The following is an 11,522-nucleotide window of genomic DNA, read 5'->3' on the forward strand; positions in this document are numbered from 1 at the left end:
TCGTAGTTCCCAGCCATTCTTTCCTTCCCTCAGGTCCCTACCAATAATTCTTTTTAGCTTTCCCACTGAACATAAATTCTTATCTCAGGGTCTGCTTCTGGGAAAACCATTAAATGAAGACAAAGGTACTTTTCCTCCTTTCAATTCGTAAGACACGTTATGTAATAGGGAGCCTGCTCTGTGTAGCTTGAGAGGATCGTTAACCATCATTAAATAAATAAATTCCTATGACCAGTCATTCTGAGGCACGTTGTGTCCCGTTGTCTGCATGTGACCGGCTTTAGTGCTGATCAGTGCATGACATTTGGTTTGCCTCCCTTGAGATGAATCATTTGACTTTAAAGTTCAAGCCATTGTGGGCCCCGCAGCGTGGTCTAGCGGCTAAAGTCCTGGCCTTGAAAGCCCTGGGATCCCATATGGGCGCTGGTTCTAATCCCGGCAGCTCCACTTCCCATCCAGCTCCCTGTTTGTGGCCTGGGAAAGCAGTCGAGGACGGCCCAATGCATTGGGATCCTGCACCCGCGTGGGAGACCAGGAAGAGTTTCCAGGTTCCTGGCTTCGGATCGGCGCGCATCGGCCCGTTGCGGCTCACTTGGGGAGTGAAACATCGGACGGAAGATCTTCCTCTCTGTCTCTCCTCCTCTCTGTATATCTAGCTGTAATAAAATGAATAAATCTTTAAAAAAAAAAAAGTTCAAGTCATTGCTTATTTTTTCCCTGCTTTTAGCATCATTTTATAAAACAGTCCTCAAGTTGTCAGTCCTTTAAAAGCCCTAAACTTTTATTTATTTATTTATTTTTGTATTTTAGTTTTAGCTGTTTGGAAAAGTTGTTAAGTATCCTTTCTGGGCACTCTGCAAATTAATACTGTGCATGGCACATAAGATGTTTCCTAAGAAAGAGGTATGCCAGCTATATCTTAAAATTAGGGGAAATATGTGAACACTTCCAAAGTGTGTGGGGAAATGGAATAAAAACATAATGTTATTTTGGTGCTAAATTTTTTCATAATATGCGTTTTTCACAAAATCTTGAAATTCTAGTGTGTGGCCAGTCATTTTTTCTCTCAGTGAAGCATAATGTTTTTAAAGATTTATTTTATCTTTATTGGAAAGCCAGAGTTGCACAGAAAGAAAGAGATCGAGAGAGACAGACTTTCCATTCACTGATTCACTCCCTCAAATGACCCCAATACCCAGAGATGAGCCAATCTGCAGCCGGTAGCCCAGAACCTTCTTCTTCCAGGTCTTTCCTATGGGTGCAAGGTCCCACAGACTTGGGCCATCTTCTACTGCTTTCCCAGGTCACAAGCAGGGAGTTAGAGCAGACATAGAGTGGCCAGGATACAAAGAATTTCATGGTGAATTCAGTAAAAGTGAGATCATCTTAACATATATATACATTATATATATATATATATATATATATATAGTTTCACTTGTAACTACAGTGGTGGAGTTTCTAGTGCATAATATCGTATTCTGCATTCTGGAACACACCAATTTGCTCTGGATTTAGGATCTTATGCTCGGCTCTTCCCTCCTTTTTAAAATCCCCCTGGCCTGGACTGTCACATAGCAGGTGCCATCTTGCCACCAGGTGTCAGTGGTAATGTTACCTTGGAGGGCTTTCCTGTTCAGTTTTCAGTAGTTCTCTTACTGATATATATTACTTTGTTTTATGATGGCATTCTTATCTTTGACATGTTTTACTTCTGATGCTTATGCATTATACTTTCTTGTTAAAATATATAAACTCCAACACAGGAAGGTCCTCATTTACCTCATTCTGCACTGTTTGTGCAGAATCTGCCCCATAAGAAACATTGGGTGCATTTTTTGTTGCTGTTAAACAAATGATTGTTCTCATATTCAGTCAAGCAGGTTTTTTGAAACTGGACTCAAATAACACTATAGAGGAACACTGTGGTTATGTTTACTTATGGAATTTAAGCAGGGAAAATATTACTCAGTTGCTCTCCTCAATGAGATTTCTGTCTAATACAATTCCATGCACTATGACAGAATGAAGATAGAGTGCAGAGCAAATGCTGGGCATCCAATCTAGACTTACAGGGCTGGACCAGACAAGGAATAGAGGAGACTTGGAGTGTCCAGCCCTGTCTTATTCTTCACTTCTTGTAGATTGTCTTGGAAGAGGAAATGGTCCAGGCTTCTGACAACTGGGTGTGTTCTTGCGACTAGTCCTTGCCAACGCACTGGTGCAGAAGCGGTAGCCTTCTGGATCCAAGCAGCTAAGGGAGTGCCATCACTTTGCACATCTGCCATTACTCTGCTTTGGCAGTCTGGAGGCACCTGCCATAGTGACAAAGAACCACTCACCCTTGGGAGAGAGCTGCTGTGGAGAGTCTCCGGGTCTTCAGCAGGATTTGCAGGAGCAAGAAATCAACTTTTGCAGCTGAAGCCAGTGGGTTTTCACGGACATGTTGCTGCCTCATCGTGACCTGGTCTATTCTGAGTCACAGAGGAAAGGGCAAGTTGGCCTCCTGACTGAGTTTTGAAAAATCAATCATAGGACAGAATCTGTAAGCGGTCTTTATTTTTCTTCTTGTCTTTTAAAAGATCAGGCACAAGATTGGTCCTGAAAGTAGGCTAAAATCCCAGATGCTAAGGAGGTAACAGCATCTACTCAGTGTCAGTCCTGTCAGAAAAACACACCATAAAATCCTGACGTTCAAGGGCCCGGGTAGGCCAAGGAATGACAGTGCTCCATCAGAAGTCCTCAGCTTGTCTGATGTAAGACCTGCGGTGCTCACTCTGCTTTTGCAAATAGATTTTCCTGAACTGAAAATGACAGCATATAATAGCAGTTGGCAGAGATGACCAAAATAAAACACTTTACCCTTTGCGGTGCGTACATTTAGGAGTGCCTTTAATCTTGAAATGCCCTCATTTATGATTTTTATGGGTACGCAGCCACTTTTGTTGCATTTAATGTAATTCCATCTGTCTGATGATTTTCAAAGACAATTTTCAGAGTTTTTCACTCTTGGAAGTATATGGTAATGACTGTATTTTTCACACAAACATCAATTTAGTTTATGCATTTTATAAAGATTTCCCAAACAGCAGTTTATTCTTATTTACAAATCATCTTGCCCAGTTTTGCTGTATGAGTGGTGTTTTATGAAACAGCCTTGCTGCCAGGAGGAGCCTGTCTGATCAGAGGCAGAATTAACACTGCTTGAAAGAGCAGCATTCTCTCTGTGTGCTCCAGTTAATTGATGCAGTAATTTAATCACCAAGCCGCTGTTCACATTTCATGTTTAAGTCACTTAAACTTGATTTTTTCTTCTTTAGAATGTCTACGTTGATGAGTATTTAAATCGCTTTCTAGCATTTAAATGTCCTCAAAAGTGATTGCAGTCTGACATCCATCAGCCTCTGTATTCAGTTTCAGTTTAGTTATTTTGAAGCTTTCAGATGAAAAAAATCTAAATTTAATATTCTGCAACAGGTTTTTCCATCACCATGTCAAAGCCCAGAGGAGAGCGATCTTTTTTTTTTTTTTTTTTTTTTGAGGTTTAGTCTTCTGTTTTTTTTTTTTTTTTTCTTTTTCCTTAGGATATTTTTGACCCCAGATAGTTTTTCCTTTAAATTCGACAGAACTGTGATCATGGCTGTGACCTCTAGCCTTGAAAGAAGAGGAGTGATGCCTCTCAGGAGTGATGCCTCAGGCACTGTGCAAGTCGGCTGGCAGGGATTATTTCCCAGGCTGTGAAGTGATGACCTTCTCGGGAGAGTGAGTGTCTGCAGTGCACGTCAATGCCTTCAGCCGTGATGGAGAGTCCTGGGCTTGTTACCTGCTCTCTGAATCAGAGCCCATTCATTCTTTTTCCATGGAGAATGGGCCATTTAATGCTGTATTTAAGGCCTCATGTTATGTGCTCATGTGTGGGTTAATTTGCTGCTGGAGGAGGATATACTCTATGTTTGAGCCTGATACAGGGTTGGTTGAGAAATCAATATGGAGATTTGAATTAAAAAAATAGGACGAGGTTAGAGGACACCTTACCCGGGATTTCTAAAGGAAGTGCCTGTTAGTGCTCTCACAGCTGTCCTGTATTTGCCTCATTTCAACATCCCACCCAAGATTTCTGTGACTCTCAAGCTATCATTGCAGCCGTAATACAATGCTGATTGCTGCAACAGTTTCTGAATACTTTTTAAAAAGAAATGAAATTTGGGGTGATTAATAAATACTCTTCGAATCTGTGGGATGGCATTTTGTTTTTATTCTCTGGAAGGCACTGTCAATCTGAATTCAGTAAATTCCCAGGGTTTTGAAAAAATAGTAATATTATTCCATTTCTTTCTTTCTTTTTAAGAAATGTCGTCATTCCAAAAACCATTTGCACATTTCTAACAATAAAAACCTGATTTTCAGCATCATGCATATTTTAACGTTGATGTTTACAATGAATTAAATACTGTAAGGTCTTGTGAAAAATCTTTGAGAATCCAGTCATTGCCACTGTGCTGCCTAGCTTTTTCCAGTATAAATTAAAGTGACAGAATTGTGGAAAAGCTAGAATAACTTAAGTGAAGGGCTATGCCAGTGAAGGCCATGTGAAATATTTGTGAAACCAGGATAAGGAGCTGTTACCCATCAGAAAATGCCACCAGGAATATCTCACATAATATTCCATTTTGTCCCATTAAAATTGCTCAGCCTTGGTGAAGACCTTTCCAGTTTAATCACACATAGCTTTTTTGGCAAGAGGACCATCAACGTGATACCTCTTGTGCAGGACTAGACATTTGGATCTAAAATAAATTTAAGCACGGTTTCATTTGCTCAGAGAAGGATAAGGAATTCTTAAAATGTTGCCAGTGAATGGTACTTGAAGATAAAACAATTGAATTTATGATCACATCTTATCCTTTTCCAGAACCTAAGCTAAAAGGTCAGTGTTTAAAAATGTATCCAATTTTAGTTAGATTTTGTTAAATCTAAGTGTTTAAAGTCCAGTAGATTAAGCACCTAGAGTATAGCTCATTGTTCTTTCTTGCTTGGTTTCTGGTTTTCTGAGCAAGGAGGGTTTGCAATATATGCAGTCATGAATTTATTTAAAAGACCCTGCCTAGAAATCTGGTAAAATAGAAATAATATCTCCATCCCCAATATGGTAATGGGGGATCATTGAAGATATGAGCCAGTGACCTTTTTCTCATTTTTGACTTCTGTTTCACTCCTTTCTCCTTTCTCAGCTTCTACAATGTTTATTTCACTCACAAGGGAAATAAGAATAAAACATAATCATTAAGGTGTAATGATACGAAATAGCAAAATGGAACAGTACACTCTAAGTTAATGTGTAGGTCTGTTTTGGGGAGGCTGTGTAGATTATCTTTGTTGAATTGTGTAGAACCAACTGTCATGAATGTAAGTCAACCTTAGAGCTAAGGGTCTCTTTTTCTTTGTGGGTAGCCTCTGCTTCCTCCTTGGCACTCCTACTGTATCACAATCATCATTCCAGAGCTTCCCAGAAGGAGGAGTACAGTGGCGTCCCAAATGCTATACTTGTCCTGGAACACAAATGATCTGTTAGGATTGTCATCCTTCATCTGTTTAAAACCCTTTGTTCCTTTGTGTTAACGTCAGGATCATGTGGACTATGAAGTCCTTATTTTTTCCAGTTGTTATTTTGTTTGCAAGTTATTTAATTTTTAAAATATTTATCTATTCTTAATTTTACATTTGATGATGTTTACAAAGTTCAGAAGGATGCACGCCCATGTAGACCACCGATTCGCATGGGAAGTGTCAAGGAATGGGAGAAACTGGATGAGACAATTGCCTCCGATTTTGTTTTTCTTCCTGTAACTGGGAGAAGGGAGGCGAGAAGGGGAGAGGGCTGCTCCCAGCAGCCCAACCATATCAGTACCCAAGGATGGGGGACGGTCACGCGATATCATCCTAGGGTCCCGGGTGTGGAACATGTGCTGAGGATACTGCATAAGTGGTTTCAATAGGTCTGAGATGTTGATTTTGTTCTCCAAGGTTGAGGAAATCCTCCCAAGGTCTATTGGCTGACACAGATCAAGGTTCTTACGTTTTCTTTAATCGCAGTGCCATTCATGAAATGCTTTAGAGGACATAAACTCAATATGTTTGTTTATTTGTTGATAAGTTATGCAGAAGGGAGGAAGGGAGTTGTTAATAAGCATGTTCAAGATAAGGCATCTAGTTGGTGCAAGCTTGAATCCACTCTTTTGTGAGTTTGTAATGTAATTTTGCTAAATAATTTTACTAAATAATTTTGTGTTATTTTTTAGGTAAGAAATTCTGTTTATTCTGTGTCAGTATCAAATGTATGCTTTCATTTTTCCCTTACAGGTTTTAAATAGCAAACTGTTAACTTTTCCTACTGAAAAATTTGATTCTTTTCTTTTAGAAAATAACATTTTCTTCTGTTTTTTTTTTTTGTAATGCCATGAACTAACACAAATGCACAACATATTGAAGTGCTGAAAGTTCCCTTGGCAATGAACGTGAGGCCAGAGTGAATCAGAGGAAGTGGGTTATGGATAAGGATAATGTATTTTGATGATATTCAAATTCATTCAGCAAAGACCAAAGAAGTCAGAGCAGATTTGCTGGTTCATCAGTTGTGCTGCTTCTGCATTCTTATTCGTAAACTGTAACCCATTTTACAAAGACTCAATCTTTTCCCACAGGGCTCAGCTCTACGTTAAGCCTAAAAAGCAACTTTCATTATAGATTGCTCATTGTAAGCAGAGGGAAGTAATTACAGTATCTCTCTGAAGAGGTATACTGGCCAAATACTCTACTTTGGAATATTGCATTATACTGGATTAGTTATTTAATACTTGGGCTATTATTGGAAATGTGTATAGGTCCCTTTGGGATTATTGATATTGCTAGAAAAATGACAGATATATTCTAGGAACAAAATATGATCCTTAGCAAACATCTTAAAAGCTAAAATGTAGACAGTTTCCAATTGTTGTTTTAGTATTTTACAATACCAAAAGTTGTGTCAAGAATTAGTGGAAATTGCTATCTATTTGAGTCATGATTTGCAGTAATCTTTATTTTGTTATGTATTGAAATAACCAAGTTTTCATTTTATTGATGACTCCTTTTTGAACAAACTTAGATGCAAAAATTTACCGGCTTCCATTTTAACCTGTCTGAATTCTCTCATATGACAAACAAGAACAAAATGCGTAAGTTTTTTTTTATGAGACCAATCCTGCAATTCTGGCTCATTTTAGGCAAATTAATTCTCCTCAAGAGTCTCCTTGAAAATGGTTGATTCTTTTCCCCCAAAAGTAATGGATTTTTGTCACCTTTCTCTGATATTGGGGCCATGACTTTTTATAAAATTTTTTTTTCTTAAATTTAAAAGCTCTAAAAAGAATATGCCACATTTAACCTATTTAAATTAAACTGAATTTTGTGATCCTTTCCTGAAGGTCTCAAAAATTATTCAGATCTGGGAAAGCATTTTTTTTTTTGCCAGCTAATACATAATGTCTCAAATAATTGACGTCTTCCTGTTTAAATGGCATATCTTTATTATAAACCTGGTACTTGGCAAGAAAGTGTTAAGGATGTCCAAATCTTGATATAGGATATGTTTACTTTTTCTGTAAGAATTTATGCAGAGTTATATACCTGTGAAAGTCATGCCATTGGACTCCTTTTGAATTGTCATTTACATATTCATCCTTGAAAACAATGTAATAGAAACATGCCATATATACATTTTTGGTTGGACATTGTGCTGGATCAAATATCTGTTCCAGAAAGTTCAGCTGTTTGCGTTACAGTTCTTACATTTTTTACTTGTGGTTCAGTGTAGCTTTTTTGACTTCAGGCTTCTATTTACCAAATGCCAAATTTGCCTTATAGATTAAAATCTTCAGTCTCATTAGTGAAATAAAGATGAATTCTTCAAAACTGAAATAGCAATGAAAAAAAAAAGTTGCATCAATGGGAGTAGAGGATTCTGGTGAACATTTATATTAGCTGAGGCATGCCTTCTGCCAATATCAAACTTCAGGAATTCAAATGAATGGGAGTGTTTAAACTGCATACTTGAAATGTGCTAATGAAATAATAGTTTCTTACTGGCACAATTGCACTGGATTTTTCTTTCTCCAATTCTTTTTGTTTCAAACAGATAGAATATGATAATATTTGGTTTAAGTGATGATTCAATATTACCTGACTGCTACATATGAGCTGTAACGTAATGCAAATGACATTGAAACTAGTTCTTGATCTTTTGTTAGGGACATTCAAGAGGTTTTGTATTTGAAATGAAGGATATTTATCCAGTGACCACTTCACATTTAAACTGAATTGAATAATCACAGAAGTTGTAACCATGGGGCTGGTGGAGAAAGAGAGCGCTAATTCTCAAATAACTTACCTTTCTGCTGGTTCTAATTTTGTGGGAAGTTAATGGAAGATAAACTAGCCAGCACCCATACTGCTGCTCCTATTGTGTTCAATTTGTCACCCTGTTAGTTGAGGAGGAGCCTCCGGGCTCCTGGCTTCAGATCAGCACAGCTCTGGCCGTTGCGGCCGTTTGGGGAATGAATCAAACAGAATCCCTGTCTCTCCTCCTCTCCGTATGTCTGATTTTGCAACAGAAATAAGTAAATCTTTTAAAAGAGCAGAATTAAGATCTGGATTGTAGAAGAGTGTAATGCTACTGGTGTTATCAAACGACAAGGTAGGACGGATGTTCGCTATGGCTTTGAGTTTGCACTCTTTGAAAGACATACAATCCTTGATATCAGGTCATTTTCATGATGTGCAAGCAGAATAAAAAACTCTAAAAAAATTTTTTTCTCGATTTATTGTTTTGAAAAATTAGGATAGTGCTTAAATACAGATACTAAAATGAGAATGCCTGTGGAATAATTTAAGAGAGAGTATGTATTTTGGATAAATGTGTTGGCAATTCTTAATGACATGCAAGAAGTGGCAAATCTATCCTTTTGTAATTATTGTGTGTAAAGATCCTTAAAATCATTAACAGCATGATAGCTGAAAACTAAAAGGGCTTATTTAAAACATAAACTTATTAGCAATAAGTAAATGAACTTTCTAATGAAATATTTGCTTTTTCTTCTATTAGCATCTGAATAAGCGAGACAGGCATCAGTCAATTTTGATCAGGTTATCCCGCTGTGGTACTAGTCAATCCCTGAATTTCAGTGACAACATGACTATTTCCTGCCAGTGGTAAATGGCTATTGTGGGTTGACCTGTTGACAACTCCCTCTTGGGGTTGTAATACAGACTCCTGGTGCTCTTACTTGTGTGGGCAAAGAGAAGGGAGAGTTATGGTGGACCTGCAAGACTGCCTAAATACCAGCTGGATGATGCCACGAATCAACTGGCTCTCCTTTACACACGGCCAAGCCCAGGGTCCTGGGCTGGGAATTGCATTGCTTTCATTTGGAGGGTCACGAGAGAGAATTTCCAGGAGACAATGTCACAGTGAGTAACGTTGCTTCAGTGGGGTTCAGTGTATTTTGGGAAATGGCTGTGAAACCCACAGTCCCTCCGTGCTCTTGTGGCACTGGTAGGCTGTCAGTGCCTCTCGCTGGGTTTTCTTCTCTTTCCTGTTCCCATGTTCCTTCGTTTCTCCTTGGCGTATGCGCCCGTCTGCCCACTTCTCCATGTGTTTGCCTCCGTTGCTCCCCAGTTTACCGGAGTCCACAGCCACAAACACCTGAGACTGAACCATTCTGTCTGAACTCCGTGTCTGAATTCTCAGACGAGAGGCATACCAACTTGCACAGACTGTGTGACTCCGCGAGGGTCAGGACATTCAAATCTCTGTGAACAGAGGAGGTGAGAGGCCAAGTCCCTAGAAGAGCCCTGGACAGTGGATCCCAAAGCTCTCTGTGATGCAAAGGTTAGATTTCTTACTAAAAATGAAGCTCTTGAACGGGAGTTCCAGTTTTAATAATAACACCTGACTGAAGCGCACGGATGAAGCTTCAAGGTTGTGAAATTGCAAAGGGACACCGTCCTGGGGCTACACGGGTTGTGTCGCAAACCTTGTTCCAGCCTGCCCCAGGGGCCGTGTGAGGTCAGAACTCCAGCTGCACACCGCGCTGTCTTCCCTAAGACTCGAGGCTGCTGCAAGTCGCGGTTCTCGGCAGGGTGCGGGGGTGCTCTGCAATATTCCTGCAAAGAGATTCAGTCTTGGTTAGACTTTGAAACACACCTGAACATTCAATGTGTCTAATATAATTTTTATGTTCCCTTAAATTCTGTGTCATTTACTTGTGCTGGCAAAGCAGCTTAAAAAATACCCATGTGTGTTTATATCGGGTTCTAACATGCCTGCCTTTCATAGGTTGACCAACCACCTAAATAAAAAGTTGAAGCAAAGGATCTCTTTGCTCGTGTCTGCCCACATGTATGATTATTGCTTCTACGTGCAAACACATTAAACATGGTTTACTCATTTAAAAGGAAATCACCTAATTCCCCTTGGGAACACTTTAGTGCTTTCTTCCTATTTTTTTTTTTTTTTTTGGTTGCATCTCTCTCTATAGCATTAGATAAAACACTTTTGCAAAGAATATACATCAATCAAATAGGAACTATCCCCCCGTCCCGCCACCCCCCCAATCACAGAGAGCTTTTCAGTTTTGTGCTGTGCTCTTAGCTTGTGGTAGTAGCTTATTACAGTGGGAAAACGAGCTATCAGCTGCTTAACTACAGGTTGGTTGTAACATCTGGGTTAGATCTTGCTTCCCAGACTAATTTGTCCTTGATATTCCATTACATTTTTGATTACATATTTATGGCTAAAGTGTGCTGTTGTAACACATGAATACAATGTATCCTGGTTCTATTTGTTTATTTATTTTTGTTTCTACTTATAGGAAATTAACTTAGAGTCAACAGCAGGTGGCAGTGCTAGCAAAGGTTGCGCTTCTGAGACCTAATCAACTTGGAAGAAAGTCTTTCAAAGCTTCCTCAGCAATATAATTGGTAAAGTCTTCAAAATCTACGCTTCCAACAATTTTATTTAAAAAATTATTTTAGATATCACTTGAAAGTTATACATGTATGTCAAATACTTTTTGATTGAATTTTGTTTTAATTATGAGATCAAATATCCGAGAAAAGCCAGGATTTTGTTTTTGTTTCTTGCTTCTTCTGTAAACTGCCCACCAAAATATATGCAAATATTTACTGTTAGAAAGGTAGCTTGAAGGTTGTTAAAATTTGCCTGGAACTTGTCACAACAACATCATTTATTTCTGTTGATGCAAAGGTGGTTATTTTTGAAATTTTGCACTGAACTTTAAGAAATCTTTTATAAAGCTAAGCTACTCTGACTGAACAGGGTAACACATTTTAGAAAGTTTGAATGGCTCTTGACATTTTAAGGGAGCGGTTTGAAAAAATGCTCTCTGGTTATAATTTATTTTATATACTGTAATTTTGCTGCGGTTCACAGCTTTCCTGTTAAGGAAACAAACCTGGACAGGGAA

This window comes from Ochotona princeps, chromosome 28, assembly GCF_030435755.1.
Source record: "Ochotona princeps isolate mOchPri1 chromosome 28, mOchPri1.hap1, whole genome shotgun sequence".
Lineage (NCBI taxonomy): Eukaryota > Metazoa > Chordata > Mammalia > Lagomorpha > Ochotonidae > Ochotona > Ochotona princeps.